The sequence below is a fragment of the Ambystoma mexicanum genome, chromosome 6p (assembly GCF_040938575.1).
Source record: "Ambystoma mexicanum isolate Mex_15411 chromosome 6p, UKY_AmexF1_1, whole genome shotgun sequence".
In the NCBI taxonomy this organism is placed as follows: Eukaryota; Metazoa; Chordata; class Amphibia; order Caudata; family Ambystomatidae; genus Ambystoma; species Ambystoma mexicanum.
Genome location: NC_090935.1, coordinates 1,475,169,284 through 1,475,187,585, shown reverse-complemented (window position 1 = coordinate 1,475,187,585; position 18,302 = coordinate 1,475,169,284). Strand labels below are relative to the sequence as shown.

General features: G+C 45.0%; 1 protein-coding gene across 1 annotated transcript in view; it reads right to left on the bottom strand.

The window, feature by feature from the left end:
• Positions 1-18,302, bottom strand: part of LOC138510558 (serine/threonine-protein kinase MRCK beta-like) — a 2,015,755-nt gene that overhangs the window by 58,586 nt on the left and 1,938,867 nt on the right. The gene's annotated exons all lie outside the window — the stretch shown is intronic.

Here is an 18,302-nt window from a genome sequence, read left to right as displayed (position 1 = left end):
GGGCCTTAATGACTAGCCTGATGGCATATATTAAATGGAATAATTCTTTAGGCCCTGATTCATGGAATAATTTGCATGTAAAACAGGGATTTGTGTGCTATTCTGCCACAAATCTGCATTCGTCAAACAGGGATTTGCCGGTAGAATGGCACGCAAATCGCTGTTTTACAGGCAAATAATTCCATGAATCAGGGCCTTAATTACTATCGACAACGGTACAAAACACAAGGAAATATTCACAAAAGATAAGCTGCACTTCCGACTGCCAGTTTCTCTTGCAAGTGGTGACAAACCTGCATTCGGTGGGTGGGATCCTTCACAGTAGTCTGCTTGCACTGGCAGATCTGCCCCCGAAGCTTAGGGCATGATGTGGGAGTGTCTGCTACAACCCCGGGTGCATCCCTTACTCACAGGGGAAGGCCTTCGACAATAAGGCAGTCCCTGTCTCAGGCCCAGTACAGTGGAAAGAGGAATAGACACAAAAACATTTTCAGAATCCTCTCTGTGATAATCTGTACAAAATAGAAATGCTCCTGCTTGGCATAAGTATTTTGAATGTATACTTTGGCCGAAATTGAAACATTGCATAGACTGTGATGGCCAGTTGAGGGCACACAAGTACCACAGTGCACCCAGCACCCACCTTGGTACATGGCTATTGCTGCCCTATAATTGACATGAGGGGTCTGCGTGTCAATGTATATTTAGGTATCAGTAAAGTAACATGGCAGATACATGCTAGGATATGAACAGGGGCAAAGGATAGGTCCTTCCAGCTTTCCACCGGTTTCTTGCCGACAGGCAAGCCCCTTTTGTAAATCATGCCACATGCCCCAAATGTTGCGGGTGCAGAGACTGAGATTCACTATGAAATTAGTAGTCAGAACCTTTAGACTCTTGTGAAGTGGCCTCATGTAACATTTTAACAATACAAGAAAGTTGATCACAGAAATGCTTTGAGTCTCTTCATCCTGCAACTCTGATTGGTACTCTTCAGTTAGTTTACTTGGAGCTATTACCTTAGGATTCCTTTTTTGCCACCCAGTTAAAGTGTAAGCGTTTGTTAATAGGTTCCCCACAAAATAAGTTTTTTATTATTTATTCATTTAAATGCCAATGTAGCCATTTGCCATGCATTGGTAATCAGTCTAAGAATTCTCATTAAATAATTATTGGCCAGAACTGCAATATGATATACACACAAAAATGGGCCATAGCTCTGAGGTTGGAAAAAAAATTACATATAGAGTTCTAACAAAAATATAATTTAATTACACAATAAAAAATAAAATGAATAGCACTGCATTATCAAACATAACACATCAGTGCGCAATTCTATTGGAACACACATCCAACACCTCTCCTTTCGCTCCACCATACGTACCCATTCTCTCACTTTACCGTAGCACCCTTATATTGCATGTTACCTAGGTTACAAAATTGTGTAACCTACTGATCACAAGGCACTACTGGAGCCCCTCTGTCATCCTGAAGAAGGTCAGGCAATAAATGGGCAACATCAGAAGCTTGAATAACCAACTGAACCACGTGTCGACAAGTTGCCAAGCTGAATTTGCTGTTTAACTATTAGACACATTTGTAATTGTGAAGGGTGTGAAGGAATAGTAGAATAGATTTTGGGATCAGTAGGTTACACAATTTTGTTACCTACGCAACATGCAATATAAGGGTGCTACAGGAAAATGAGAGAATGGGTACGTATGGTGGAGCGAAAGGAGAGGTGTTGGATGTGTGTTGCAATAGAATTGTATACTGATGTGTTTTGTTTGATAATGCAGTACTAGTAATTTGAATTATTATTGTGTAAAAAAGTTATATTTTTATTAGAACTGTGTAAGTAATTTTCTTTCCAACCTCAGAGCTATGGTTAATTTTTGTGTGTATATCTGATTCCTACCTGGAGGACCAGTAGCGTAACAGGTACCTTTATTGTGTATACACAACTGCAATGTTTCACCTGAGAATTTGAAGAAAATATCTACGCGATTTACTATTTCGATAAAAAAAGTAATTGAACTCAATTATTATTATAAAATTGAATGCATGAATCATTTCCAGTGTAGTTACCTTTTTATCCTTAAATATATTGATTCAATATCAAGACCGAAGGCAAGCATTATGCATGTCTTCTTTATTGCAAACTCTTCAGCAGCCATGTCAAATCATTTTGGGCCAACATTTAACTAACATTTAACAAAAAGAAACACACCGAGAGGGCTGGAAACTACAACTCGTTAGGAGAGATTCCACTTGAGTCGTTTTTCCCAAGATCCATTTCCACCACTTCCCGTCTCTATCCCCTTCTATGTCACTTAATGCCAGAGGCAGCTCCTCTTGTTTTGCTGCTCTTTGAAAGGATAAGTACCCATTTTGGGTCTCTATGATCTGATGAGATTTTATATAGGCTGTATGCAATGGGAGCAGTATACTGAGAATATATTTATTTCAATTATAGAGCTCTTAGTAAAGCGTGAGGGAGCAAAGGAATATTTTTCATTCATTTAGTGCAGCACAGTTAACACTGGTGTACAGTGTTGCAAGCACCAGTAGAGGCAGTGGTGCAGAGGCTGGGCCTCGGAGATGATCTACAACCACACCGGGTGTGGGGTAAAATACGGCCCCAAAATGTCAGAGATAGAGAGGCCATGCTAGACCCATATTGTGAGAGTGAAGCTGGCTGATGTTGAGACCCATTGGAAAATGCAGGTCACTTCAAAACATTGTTTTCCAATATAAGGCCTAGTGAATGAACAAAAATGGGCCAATTTCAACTGTAGTAAAATACACAGACACTGAGTTGAAGGAGAGTGTGCCTTAGAACTGTAATATTGCTAACTGTGCCCAGTGGAGTCAAACAAAAGGAAACAGGTGGTGCTGCAGATGTTGACTTTGTGTAAATTGGGAAAAGGTTCCTTTGACAGATTTAAAACCACAGCAGTGCACGTGGAAAGAAAAGATACATTTGAAACATGGTGCATTTGGAAGATAAAAAGGAGGAATGATGCCTGACATTTAAGAAATAAAGTCAAGCTACAGATTGCGTTATCTGGAATAAAGAGACTCAATTTTCAACATATAAAATCACAGCATATAAAGAGAAAGGTCTATTTTGTTTTTGTAAAAGTAAACACTGGTTTCCTATGTTAACTGTGGACTATCTGTGTTCATAAGATTAATAATTAATCTGCCTCTGTTCTGATATAGTAGAAAAGAAAGATTGTAGTTATGAACAGCAGGCCAATGTGTAATACAAATTGATAACTGTTTAACACATTGGGCCTCATTACACGGAAGGCGGTAAGGGTTAACGGTCACCGCTAATGGTACCGGTGACCGTTAACCCTTACCACCTGATTACGAGGTCCCTTTGCGGGTGCAGGCGTTAAAAACCAACCCGCAAAGGGACCAGGGTGCTAATTACGGTACCGCAATTTGCGGTACCGTAATTAGCACCTTCCCCATTCACATTATGCCCTGTGGGGCAAAAATGGGAATGGGGAAGGGCAATGGGGGAGGGGGGAATTACCGCCCCGCCAACCTTGGAATAGGGCGGTAATTCCCTTTTCCTCCAAGGCGATGCCGGTATTTTACCGGCATGGACGAAGGTGCTAATAGCACCTTGGTCCACCGCCTACCGTGTAATGAGGCCCATTGTGTCAATGTAAAATGCTATTATTATAGAATTATGTATGTAGCTTGTTTTCCCTATTGAACTGGAAGGTCTGGGCCTCTGAAACTTTGACCTCAAGACCTTTGGCAGAGGACATATAGGAGGAGAAGGTCTGGTTAGCTTTTTAAATGGTAAAAGATACAGAGGAGTAGATGGGAATTGTGGTGGTGGCAGATATGCCAGCCAGCAGAAGTGACCTTAAGGTAAGGTCTCCCCATTAATTGTGCATTAGCTTTGAACAAAAAACCTTTGAAGCCCAGGAGTGGAGGGCATGATCACATGGGCCAGCCAGACGTCCTAATTAGGTCACAGGAGAGAAATGAAACCTAAGAAATGGTGGGGGCTGGTGTGAAACTCAGGGGCACTTGTGGTGCCATGCCATTGACTAACAATGAATTCATTTTCTTGAATAAAAAGTGCATTGTGTGTTCCACTGAGCACATCACAGGTTCATATTAAAGGGGATCAGAAGCCCGTTGGGACCATGTAAAAATGAATTTTGGGTGATGGATACAACTTGAGTTATGAAGGCAATAATAATTCCGGCCTTCTCATAATTCCAAGGGAATGAAGATTTGGTGTGGTGATAGGTTATGGAAGTAAAGTTTCAATCATGAAGGGTCAGAGTTGTGACGATCTCGGCTCAGGAGTAAATCGATAAAAACGGTAGCTCCTGCCAAAAGGGCGTGCTGAGATATGATTAGTATTTTTCGACTCGCTATTAAAATGTAGAATAAAAAAATATATAGATTCATGTAGTTATCCGAAAGATTACGGTAGTTGCCACGTTGGCAGATTTTTAGAACCCAAAAGTGTAAAGCTACATGTCATTTTGAAATTATGGGCCTCATTACGACTTTGGAGGCAGCCATGGTGCTGTTAGCACCATGGCTGCCTCCAGCAGCTACCTGTCATTTTGAAATTATGGGCCTCATTACGACTTTGGAGGCAGCCATGGTGCTGTTAGCACCATGGCTGCCTCCAAAATCGTGTCCAGGTCCGGGTTCCCTGAATGGGGAAATACCGGGCCATTCCGACTTTGGAGGGCCCGGTATTTCCTCCTTCAGGGAACCCGGGCCCGGTCCTTCCCCATTCCCATTCGAGCCCCCATAGGGCTCAACAGGTATGGGGAGGGAGCTAACAATGGGCCTGTTAATTACGGGCCGTTATTAGCTCCCTGGTCCCCTCATGGGACCCGCTATGAACGTCTGGAAAAACCAGAGGTCCAGAGCGGGTCCCGCAAGGGGACCTCGTAATAGTGCAGAGTGGGTTTAACGGTGCCGGCACCATTACCGGTGCTGTTAAACCCATTCCGCACTAGTCGTAATGAGGCCCTATGTGTTTTTCCTCCTCCCTCAGGTTCCATAACCCATACCTCCCAACTTCTGGTCCTATCACCGGCTAGTGGATGTCTTGGTGGGAGGTGAAGGGAAAGAGCTAGCCAATCCATATTGTGGGAATTATGACAATATGTAGGTGTCATCAGCGCTATATCCTGGCAATTTCCAATCTAAGAAGGAACTGACTGGATGATCTTTCTTCAACTTTTTGATTCTTGGGACCTTTCTCTGGACTTTTGATTTTTCCCTTGACTTTCCCACTCTATTGCTGGACCTTAAACATTGCGGGGAGGCAGAGACTGGAACATCTAGAAGCTAGCTGGGCCTTCCATTTGAGGAGCTAGAGGAAGTCTGGGTGCTGGGGACTACTCTTAACCAAAGCCTTTGACTAGATCTGTGCTGTCCTCAGAGGAGCCCTGCTGTTTCCCTGGATGCCTCATAACCAAGACCTCCCATATAAATTAATTAATCCAAATGCCAACAAAAGTGTTGGGGTAATCTGCCAGACTTAATCTCCACCTTGCATAGCGAGTAGGGGGGTGGAACTGCAGAAGACCCTTGGCACATTTTATGAAATCCAACTCAAATTAATTCCACTATAGAAAATCACCCTATCCATTTAAATTGAATTGTGATGGGAACTGCCTGTCTTAATCCTTTCCATTAAATTGTGAGGAGGGCGAAGTTGTGCAGATCCTTAGTGCATTGAATTGAAGTTAAATCAATTAATTCCCATATAGAAAATCACAGGATGAGTGTTGTTAGAGTTTGAAACTAACAAAGTTCATGCCCAGTGTGTTGGATCTGGTATAGACAAAGTATGTGGGTGACTCTCCCTTTCTGTAACCCCTATATTCTGTACAGAAGGGGGGTGTTCATAATCCCAAAATAAGGAACCCTAAAACACTGCCATTCAAGGGAATGGAAAGTGTGCAAAATAAGATTTCCCATTAATCTACTTGCATCCCAAAACGATATTCTCAAAGCCCTGTATTTCATGCAAATAAAAAGCCCAAAACGATTTTCCCATTGAGCTCCTTTCTTGACTTTGCCTTAAAAAAAACAATTTGGTTTAATTGTGTCTATTTGTCAAACCCTGCCTTTCAATAAAAAGCCAAAACAATGTTGCTACTGTATTCCCACCCCCTGTATCTAGCCTTCAAATTAAGCAGTCATATATAACTGATGCTTGGGGGTTGCTGGGAGAGAAGAGCATTGTGATAACCCAAGCAATCCCTGGGGGTTGTTCACATTTCATAATTATTAATGTGCAAGAAATCCTCTGTGTGTGTTTGATGTACAGTCTCTACATTTTACATGTGTGGTGTAGCATCTGTAAGCTCATTAGAAATACTAGTCAGTCAATTGGTGCAAGTAATTTGAAATTGTGACATTGTACTGTGCCACAGCGTTGGTGGTTGATGTTTTGGTTGCTATTATTATTTGTCAAACCTTAAATAAATATATATTCTTACTATACACCGGCCTGGTTCCTAGGTCATTGGTGGTGCAGAGGGCATTTGCTGGGGTGGGGCGAAATAGGTTGGAGGCCTCACTAAGGTTGAATCTGTAAAAGCGTTTTGGGTGCGCGCCATCTTGCTTGGGGTAGGAAGGAACTCCATGAGTTGAGAGTGACCGCCTAATAAATCACGACAAAGCTTGGGGCTCGTGGCTGGGATTTGGTTGAGAGTCTTCACTTGTGACAGTGCAGTGGCAGCAGACTAATAATTTTGGTGTAATTGCATTGCAGTGGATGGAAAGTTGTGTTGCATTGTAAAGGTGCCATTCAGACCTGTACCCTGGGTTCCAGGGTGGTGTATAGATAAAGCAGTGTTGATTTTCAGTTGTCATTGTGAGTGGAAACTAAGCAGGAACAGGGTTGAGATTGTTGCCCTTGCACAGAGAGTGTATCAGGTGCAGAACACATTTCAGAATGAGCACCGTAGAAATCAATATGGCCTGGAAGCACCTCATATCCAAATTGTTTATTAAGGGTGAATGGGTAGAACAAGAACATGAAATGTGGCAAGCCAGAATGATGCAGGAGGTTACCTCTGCAAATGTGGACATGTGGCAGGATAATGGGATGTTACATCAGGCCCTGACAAACTTTGACATGACACAAACCAGCAAATATGAGCAAATTAAAGGGGCTCTGCTCACAGCATACATGTATTTCCATATGCTGATCATGGAAGACAGCAGAATAGTGTGGCCTCTGTGCAAAACCAGGCTGAGCTTTTGAATCAAGCCCAGAAATAGCTGAAACAATTAGAAGCAAAAGCACAACAGAGAAAACATTTGGAGTTAAAATTAGAAAATATTATTGAACAGCTAAAAGATGAGTTGATAATACAGTAAGAAGAAAATGGAGAGCGAGAGACTCAATTTTCTGCACTGCAAGGGGAATATAAAGAATGTGTTTAAAATCTGAATTAAATGAGCAGGTTGTTCATAATAGAGCCTGCTTAGAGGACATTTTCACATTTCAATCGCAGGTAAAACAACTGAAAGCCGAAAACACCCAGTTAATTATTAAGGGGGTTGATTCTCAGTGTGAGTTCGATCAGATGCACCAAGATCTGAAAGCCTTGAAACAGCACAAAGAGCTGTTATGGGAAGAACATAATACATTAAGTCAAGAGAATAGTGCCCTGTTTCAGGAAGTGTGTCAGTTAAGGATGAACACGGGGAAAAGTGAGTTCTGTTCTCAGGAACTGACTGACAGTAGCTTGCAAAATGCAACATTAATGGAATATGTGAGGCAAGCAGAGATTGTCCTAGAGCAGGCAACACAGGCCAGAATTGCCCAAGTGGGGGAGATTAGTCTCCTGAAAAAGAAATGCTCTGAATATGCATAGATGGTGCAAGTGTCACAGAAGGAAAATGTGTCCCATTGCGAAGAGAACAAGGGACTAAGATACTGATTAATGGTACAAAATAAAGTGCTAGAAGCTGCTCAATCACTACTGTCAGAATTGAAAACTCAGGCCTTTGCATATCACCAGGAGATAGGGACTGAGGAAAGAAAATGTGAGGAATAGAAAAGTGAAATAGCTCAATATAAATAGGCTTTTAGGCACCATGACCAGTCAGGGTATGGAAAAGCACCCTCCGATTACAGAGTGATGACCTCACTATCAGGGACCTCAAGCCAACTCACCACCTCACATGTACAGAATGCAGCTGACTTCATGCATACCAATTCTCAAGAACAGGGAAACATGAGGCAGCTGAACCCAACCGGGCCTAGGCCAACTGATCTAGAAGGCCAGTCCTTATTCAACATTGATGAGGGTTCAGGGTTACCAAGTATAACGAAGGTGGCTGGACCGTGGTTTCTGGGAATTTAAAAATACCCTGGTATGTACTTCTGACCAGGAGGGCTCTTATGATGAAAAGATCAGGGCATTGGATTGGCAGAAAATGAAGCTACAAAGGGTCCACCTGGTCCGCTTTATTGAAAGAGAACAACTGGAGTTTAGGCCTCAAAAGAGCATCTTAAATACCTCCACACATTCAGGGAGGTGGGGGGAATTCCCCAACATCCCTGAAAGCAGGAATGAGGAGGATGAGTACTCTCCGGTACGACAAGGGGAGTAAAATGGAAATTACCCTGAGAGCCCACAGCACCACAGGAGAAAAGAGTCCAGACCCTGCAATTCTGGGAGGTATTCCCAGTCTCATAGAGGTAGGGAGCGCCTAGAGGACAGTGAATGGACCACCAACAGTACCAGCTCTCAGTCAGAGAATGAGTGGACTCAGGTGCAGTGGAAAAGGAAGGTTGTCAAACAGAAGAAAGGTCTGGCGAAATACCCAATTCGGCAGATAAAGGCCATAAAAAGCTTCATGACTCCCTATCATATGAATGCAAAATACTTAGGATGGGAGCATCTAGAGCTTTATGACCCAACAATCACATCATTTGGTATTAAAAATTATGGCAATTCGCTAAGTGGACATTCTTCCCTGAATACTCCAGCTTCTTTGCAGGGCTGGAGGACCAAGATCACCAAAAATGGTCTTCCTATAAGCCGGCCATTCTGAAACACTTTTCAATCCATAGGAACCCACAGGAGGTCCGCAAGGCAGCATACAACCTGCAGTGTGGGGAAGACCAAGCACCTAGAGAGTTTGTGCAGGAGCTGAAACAAGCATTTGCACAGACTTCTAGGCGGGTGAACAGCAATAGCCGGGAGTTCATCAACACATATTTTCATGCACTCCCAAAATACATAATGACCCAATAAGTAAGGGATTTCCATGAGCGTGGGACCCTGGATTGGGTGATAGAACAGACCACCAGGATCTATGAGGTCCAAAAGCCCTCTGAAAGTAAGAACAATAAAAAAAAATCAAACAAACCTGCTGCTGCAAAGGTGAAAAATATCCCCCCATTGGACTTGGAGATGGGGGGCCTAAAAATACTCCCCTGACCAATCAGCAGAACACGAGACAGAGGAGACACTCAGATCCAACTCAGTCGGGTGGTAGCCAGGCAGGATACCAGACCAGCACTCCATTTGACCCTGCCACCTACACAAGTCCAAGATACATGGGTAACAGACCCATCCTGGGGTATGTCTACAATCCTCTGGTGCAGAAAGGGGGGCCCAACCAGGGAGGTACCGCCCTGGGAAACTTCCCTCAAAACTTCCTTCAGAAGGGAAGAAATATTCCACCCCCAACCTAAGCTTCTTTCCCAGATACCCTTCAAACCTGAATAATTCTCCTCTCTCTCCCTGCTTTCAGGAAAATAGATTCCCAAATCCGGGAGAAGGGGGACCTAGGGTGGAAGGTTATCAGGGAAACTTCCAATACCCGAGCTAATCTGAGAGAAGGGACAGCTGCCCTTTCCAGGAGCAGCACAGGTATGAATCCAGACCTCCATACCAAATGTCACAACTGGAGCGACAAGTCCAACAATTAACCCATGACCTGGGTCGCATGTTGAGGGCTCAGCAGAACCCTCAACTGGAAACTCTCTACCCAGAATAATTTAACAACTGGGTCTGATGCCCTGTCGGGGCAATGACGGGAAGAAAACTCTGACAACCTACAGGGTCCAGAGGAGGGGGCTTGGGTTGAGGAAGGGAGATGTGGAGCCCTAGAGCAAGTTTCCTTTCCCACCAGAACAGAACTCCTGGAAACCTCTGAGCCTGAACATAAATCTTCTACCCCTGAAAAGCTGGAACCTAAAGAACAGAGTGTAAGTAGGAGAAATCGAAAGCCAAAGACAACCTACTTTGTGGAGGACGTCTGCATACTTCCTTTCGAAGGAGAAGAATCCCTGGAGGATTCAGGATAGAAAATCTTCTCTTTCACAGATGAAGGGATCCAGAACAGGGGAAAATTGGTCCCAAAAAACCTTGATTTTGACTGAGTAAGTATGGAAACCGACCCAGAATAAGAAGCTCTTAAATCCAAACAATGTCACCCAGGGGACTGAGAAATCACAGAAGTATCCTTCCCCCAAAAAGGTTCAGGTAACAGTCTCCAGAAAAAGGGGGACAGCAAAGAATCAGGTGAAAAGGGGACTTCCCGATCCTACCTGTTTCTGGGTGCAAAATCTTTTTTACAGATTCCCATACTATGACACAGAAGACTGTCCGAGATAACACAGTGTCGTAGGTCAATATAAAAAAGTTAACTGGCAAGCTGGCACAGAATGCACATTTTGTTTGCTGCCTTGAGGAGAAGGAAGATTTTATGCTTCTGTCAAGGTACAGGGTCAGTGTGCTTTTTCAGTTCTGCTGAATACTGGATGCCAAGCCACCCTTTGGTCCAAACAGGACTTAGACCAACTAAATTCAGAAAGTGGGGAGAGTCACCAAATTCCCCTCAAACCTCTTACCGGGCAACTCCAAAACTTCGATGGGAATTATATTTTCATCGAAGGGACTGCGAATCTGGAAATAAAGATTGGGCGACATAGGGTGAAAGACCCGGTGATAGTCGTGACTCCTGAGGGCACACCTTGTCCCTTGGGAAATTACCTCCTTCGAAGGTTATCACCTGTGATTGACTATGTGAACAAGGTCCGCTGGACACAGACTAGCCGGCTAATCAAACTAAAAGAAAGCACAAACTATGTGAGTTTGAATGGCACATGCCATGTAATTGAACAACGGTCTGACAAAATCGAATTTCATTTCCAGAATAATGAAGTCCCATACATCACTGTCATCTCTGTAGGAGAACAAACTGGTGATAGGAAACCTTCTCCATTCTTGAAAATCTGCCTCCCTCCCAGTTGTAAGTGGCGGGAAATACTCTGAAGTTTTATACCAATCCACAATCAGAGGAAAACCCAAATCCCATGACAAAAGATGATGAAAAACCAGCTCAAAGTTTGACCGACATCCAAATAAAGGGTGCACAGCTGTTTTTCTTCATTCAGATAAATGAGGGGGAGGAGCCTGTTCTCGCCAGAGTATGCCTGAATACCAGGAAGAAGCTTCATCAGAGAAACCTTATTCAGAAAAACTCCCAAAAGATCAGACCATTCCCACATTTAAATTGATTGATAAGTGGGAAATGGGCCTGGAAACTTCAAATTACAAACATCTCCTGCCTAGCAGGTGTATGCTAAAAATTCCCATTGGCGACAAAAGCATAAAAGCATAGAACATAATTGTTGGGTTGTGAGAGATGTCCCCTCTACCTTTTACTTAGGCAGTGACATTCTCAATCGATTTGCGATTAATTTGGACCTAATTAATAACAATGGCTGGTCCCGATTGGGGGGTAAGCCGATGGGCTTTGACAACACTGAGAAAGTACTCCAGTCAGCTCAATTGCTGCCGTATGCGGTTGAAGTTCAAGTGAGAGAAGAGGTTACCATCCCAGGACAGCTGCGACAATTTACAATTCCCCTAAAAGTTAAGCGAGGACAGAACATCAAAAACTAGGACGTCAATATGAATTTGAATTATTATCTCCAACAGCAAGGTTTGTATTTACATCTGAAACCCCTAGTTGACCTACAACACGACACCATTTGAATATTGGTGGATAACAGCGACCCTCAAAGTATCAGTTTGGGCACAGACACCTTTATTGGAATGGTGGTTGATGCCGAACATTATTCTATTGATTTAGGTAATGAGATCATTGAACCAATTCCAAATGACTGCTTACATATAGATGACGGTATCCCTCCAGAAAAAGATTTTCACCAGGCAAAGATGGCATTTCTTGGTGTACTCTTCCTGCCCTTATGGTGTGGAAGAGGTGACCTGTGACATCAGGAAGGATGAGGTGGTATTTCGAGTCAACAGTGACTACCTCCCATCATTGTAACTTCCCGTCCAGGCCAACACCATCACAAGAGATCTCTCCAATTAACTGGAGGACAGCGACGAAATTTTCAAGCATGGGGGTCTTTCCAGGCTTTAAGCAGATGGCCAAAGAACAAATCAATCTTGCTGATGCCTGTGAGACCGAGGAGCAAAAACCGAAGCTGAAACAGGTGTTTCTGGATTTTCAGGATATCTTTGCAGTGCATGACTGTGGACGCAGAAAAGATACATGCAACCACCATACTGCCGGACCCCGAGATGGCTCCAGTATTTGTGAAGCAATACCGGTTACCTCCTGCATCTATGGAGTCACTCACAGAGATTATTAAAAACGTAGAATCCCATGGGATCATTCATCCAATCCACAGTACCTTTAACAACCCGGTACTGGGGGTACTCAAACACAATGGCCAATGGAGACTTTGCACAGACCTAAGATAGTTAAATTAATGGGTCCACATGACAAGATGGTCCCTTCCCTACATTGATCAGGGACCGGCCCAGATCCAAAGGTCAAAGGTGTATGCCACCATTGACCTGACCAACGGTTAGTGGACAGTACCCGTGAGTAGGGAAGACCAGTATAAGCTTGCCTTTCCCTTCAAGGAGCAGCAATACACGTGGACCCAAAACCCCACTCTGGCAACAAATGTAACATCTTCCTACATAAGGCCATGCCGGATTTGGGCGAAAGGGAAAACCTGGCCTATGAAGATGACGTCTTAATCAAGAGCTCAACTGTGGAGGAACATATAGCAGAAATATGCTATGTTCTGACCCAGTAGCAGAAAGCCAGATCAAAACTGTCCTTTGAGACAGTTTTGTAAGACCCGCAGGAACTTCTTAGGGCACAAAATCACCACTGAGGGTCTCAGTCCCCAGGCGAGAAACTTGGAAGCATTATTGAAATTGACAGACCCTACTACTCTGCGAGAACTAAGAAACCTTCTTGGACTCACTAATTACAGTAGAAGGTTCATTGAAGACTATGCAGGGGTCACTCGACCCTTGTTCCATTTATCAAAGGCCGGGGTTAAGTGGGAGTGGGGTCTGGAACAAACCGAGGCAGTCAAACAACTAAAGAGAAGCCTTTCCCAAGCCCCTTTTTTGGCTTACCCCATAAAGAACAAGCAGTTATTCTTGGAGACTGGGTTCTCAGATACTTGCTTAACAGTGGTATTGTACCAAAAGCACGACAAAGTCAACAAAGTAATCTTGTGGAGAAAAAATTCAATGATTGCAAAAAGGCACTCCTGGCAATGATGTGGGCGTTGAAGAATTACTGCCCATTGATACAGGACGAGCACATCATTGTCGAGACTGCTCACCAACCCTTGCCATATCTTCAGATTGACCGAATCTGAACCGGGAACGTAAGTAATTCTAGAATTACTTCCTGGATTCTGTCCATTGCAAGGCTTTCCTGTGGAGGTCAGATATGGCCAAAACAATAACAGTCCTCGAGCGCAAGGATTAGCTGACTTGTATGACTGTGTCAAGAAAAATGTCTAAGGACCAACGACAATATGGTGGCATAGCTTACTCCCCCACACAAAGTCTATGAGGAAGACACGTGTCAGAGGATACCCACCGTTTATGTGGTTGGGTGCTCCTACCATGTTGACAATCACAGGGAAAAATAATTAGTGGCTGGCATTGGGAAAGCCTGGGTGAATGATCCCACGGAAACCTCTGCTGGGTGCAAAATAGGTCCCCGAAGTAGTCAGATGGCAGAGTTGATGGTGGTACATCAAGCCATCCTCACTGCAGCATACCACCAATTCAAACAACTGGTAATAATTACTGACTCTGATTATGCCAGGAACGGGTGCGTGGAACACCTGATCAACTGGAAAAATCAAGGCATGCTGTGTGTGAATAACAAACCGCTCAAGCATGGAAATTAATCCAATCAATTGATGATCTAGTGACCTCTAATGAGATGACCATCTATTGGAAAAAGATCAGAGGTCACTCCAAAATAGAGGGACCAGACAAAACTGGAAATGACTTGGCTGTCCAGTTGGCAAAAACTGGAGCCATTCGCTGGGATCCCATAGAAACCGAATACCTGTTTACGGAATCCAAGTCACTGCAGCCACTAGGTCCCAAGCTCATGCCAACAATGAACTCTCAACTGCTCAGTGGAGTAAAGAAACCCCAGATGCAGATCTGATTACTGCACAAAAAGAAGACCCAATTAGTGGGCAAATGTTATCAACATATTGAAGAGTCCGTAAATTTTCCTCTGACAGAATCTGATTATATTGGGAAAGAGGATCTTCGGGTGTTGATGAAGTTTTCCAAAATGTTACGAATCCAAGACGGTTTGTTGGTACTGAGATCCATATCTGGATGTGGCCAGTGGGTGATACCTACCTCATTCCGAAGCCTGATGTTAACACACCCATGACGCAGCCCCAGCCGGTTATACAGGGTTTCATATAACATTAGAAATATTGTGCGAGGTTGCATATTGGCCACACATGGCCAGGACCTCGACATCTACTTAAAGGGGTGTCTTGGTGGAACGGCACCCGCCAGCAGACTTTCACGGAACCACCGCCACCGTTATTAACGGTGCTGGTGCTTCTGTGGTCCCCATTCCCGTGGAGTCGGACTCCAAGGGAATGGTGATTAACAGAATTGCCAGCACCGGATTTAATCTGGCAAGTCCGGCACTGGTAAATCACTATGGTCCGGTGGCAGCCTGCTGGTTTTACCAGACGGGTGCCGCCGGACTCATAATGAGGGCCAATGTGTTATGTGATGTTGTTTTTTTTTTATTGATTGTCTATAATACGGGGAAAGAAGTACTGTATGATATACTTAACCTTTCCTTTATTCTCTACAGACTCAATAACTCCTTACCTTCGCAACCTGGGGGTAGGAGGTTACAAAAAGGGAGGGGTTCCAGGACCAAACCCCAAGATCTGAAAAGAGTGTAGTGTAGACCAGAGCCCCACTCCCTCAGGACAGGAAAAAGAGAAAGCCGGGAGCAAAGCACAAAGACAACAGAAAACCCACTCTCCCTTGCTCTTCTTTCTGAGTCATTTGAATCAAAGAAGCAAGGGGGGTGGGCGTGTGTGGGGAAATGTCAGGGATAGAAAGGCCATGCTAGGCCCCTATTGTGAGAGTGAAACTGGCTGATGTTGAGACCCATTAGAAAATGCAGGTCAGTTCAAAACATTGTTTTCCGATATAAGGCCTAGTGAATGAGTAAGAATTGGCCTATTTCAACTGTAGTAACATACAAATACACCGAGTTGAAGGGGAGTGTACCTTAGAACTGTAATATTGCTATCTGTGTCCAATGGTGTCAAACAAAGGAATCAGGTGGTGCTGCAGATGTTGGCCCTCATTACGACCCTTGCGGAAATCGGAAAACGATGGCGGAAATGCAATACCGCCATCGAATAGCGCTCGGTGCGACTATGACCCGTCACCGCAAAGTACGAAGCCATTAGCGACACCGTAGTGAACGCCAACGCTAACTGCACCAAGCACGCGCGCGCGCGCCATGCGAAACCGCAAACACCACCATGGCGCAAGGGTACGCCAATTCCGACCCTAGCGGACATGTACCTAACGCCATCAGGCATGGCGTAATGTACCATTCCGCCATGGTGAGAAGTACGGCATCGCGAATCAACCGTAAACGGCCCCACTGAGTGCCTGTACACCGCTCCCTGCCCACAAAGTACAACTCCCCGTAGGTGCAATGAAGTCACAATGCAACCATTGAAATGTACAAGTCACCCATGCATGGCAACGAACAAAAGAAACACAAGAGGGGCCAATGGGAGCTGCAGGGCACAGATGGCACGAATACAGAAGCCATCCCAATGGACATGACCACAGTCCCCTACCAAGAAACGCACGCAAACACAGGCACCTGTGACCAGCAATATTCCGAGAATCACATCATTCCACCAGTCCACCTGGCTGCCCGGCATCTGTTACACAAAACCCAATCCCCCGCCCCTGAGCATGACAACATTCAAACTGTCATATTGGCAGCCCCCATCCCTGACCTCACGGGCTTAGTAGGCAAACGCGCCCAGTACAGTACCACGCAACTAAACTCCGAAGCTGGAACCCAATGCAGATCTCCTCACAATACATCGCCCCCCAAATAGGCATATGCCACATCACTTGCAAAGAAAAACGCTACACGGGCCAAATCAGAATAGAAATTTTATGCACATCAAAGTCACCAAGCCCATACAGCCATCAGGCCATGAACTCCAAAACACTAATCACCATTGTGGGCTGCATCCGCAAGAAATGACCAGCCACTACTTGTGTGTCGCCCTGTTCCCCCATGGTACACAGAGCCACATTCACGTACGAAAAGGCAACATGGAAGCGCACAGAACCGCAGGGCCGTCCCAATGGGGAGGCACTAGTCCAGCTGAAAGGCCGAAATGTTGCTCCGAGCCACCAGTACTGCGTAAGGGCATGTGGGCCATTGGCGATCGTCCCATAAGATCGTAATGCTGCTCCACTGATTAACACGAAGCAGCAGGTGTCGGGAGTAAAACCCATCTGCAGGAGTGGCATACAGATGGCAGTGGCAAAAGGGGAGGAGATACCTGTCAACCAAAAGAAAAGAAAAAGAACAGAATGGCCATCAGAACTACATTCCAACAACTCACTTCAATGATCACACGAAATCCACAGCCATATGCATGCTAGCCCACTCCAAAGGATCATCACCACCCCAAAACCACTTGCGACTCATAACCATCTATATCGAGGTGCAAACACCATCACAAACGAGTGTACCTGTGCATGCGTCTGTCAAAACAGAATCCATCAGATGGGAATGTTAACGTGCATGGACACAAGTGTCTGAGGGCGCGTCGAGACAGGGAGGGCTCAACAAGGCCAGATAGACGATGGTCCCACTATGGCAGCCCTGCATCACATAGCGTAGGGGAGGCGGATAGATCCCAAGAAGCCCTGTACATGGCAAACTCTGTATCAAATCACCTGCCCATGCATCCATTCATCATTCCCTCATCCCGGGATCAAAACGCCTGAATAATTACTCACATAACATTAGAAACATCCATTGAGTCTGTGCGTTATGCAGCCTGCAAAATCCACAGTGCCCCAGCCCGTAATTCCAGTGTTGTGAAGTAACATGTATTTGGGAACGGCCGGCCTCATCGCCCACGTAGCTATTGCGCATCCCAAACTATTCATATCAATCATTGCTTCCTCGCCATGGGCCCTGTCTCAAGGACATTGAACAATAGAACGTTATATTTGCAGTCAGACCTGTGGGCATCTCCTCGCCGCTAGCTGGAAACCGAAAGCGCCGCCCTTCGAATTCCTCATTTGCAACATCACGTCGAAAAGGCATCTGTGGCCGTTTGAAATCACTAATTATTCCATCGAGTGCGGCTGTGTGTGAAAATGGCAACTGCCTTCACCCACAAATGGGACGCCCCGCCCGTCGTTGCAACTCGGTACAGTGATGCATGAGGGCCCACCGTTACTCGAGTACTACGTTCCACTGACCCTTCACAAGTCTGTTCGCGACTGCACAGATAGTATGTGAAACAATGGGACCACAGCAGAATGAACATATCAACCAATCTTACACGGCCATCGGGTACAAATACATGATTGCAATAGCAAGATGCCATTCCCCGAATTGCAGCGTTGTGCGCGGGACGTGCTCGGCCAAAGGGGAGAGCAGTTTGCACAGGTGGAATTAATCACCACAGGTGGAGGCCATACAGCCTGAAAACACATAAATTGCACAGCCAGTCTCCTCCCACAACCACACCGAAATGCTACCGGCAGGACTCGCGATGTTGGCCCTGGGGGACCTGATAGCACTGCAAGTGCTCCAACTCCAAGAAGAAGACGAACACCAACTACAACCAGCCGCACGGAGGAGACGCAGGAGGAGGAGGAGGCCAAGGCAGGGCCAGCAAGGCCCACCAGCACAGCCAC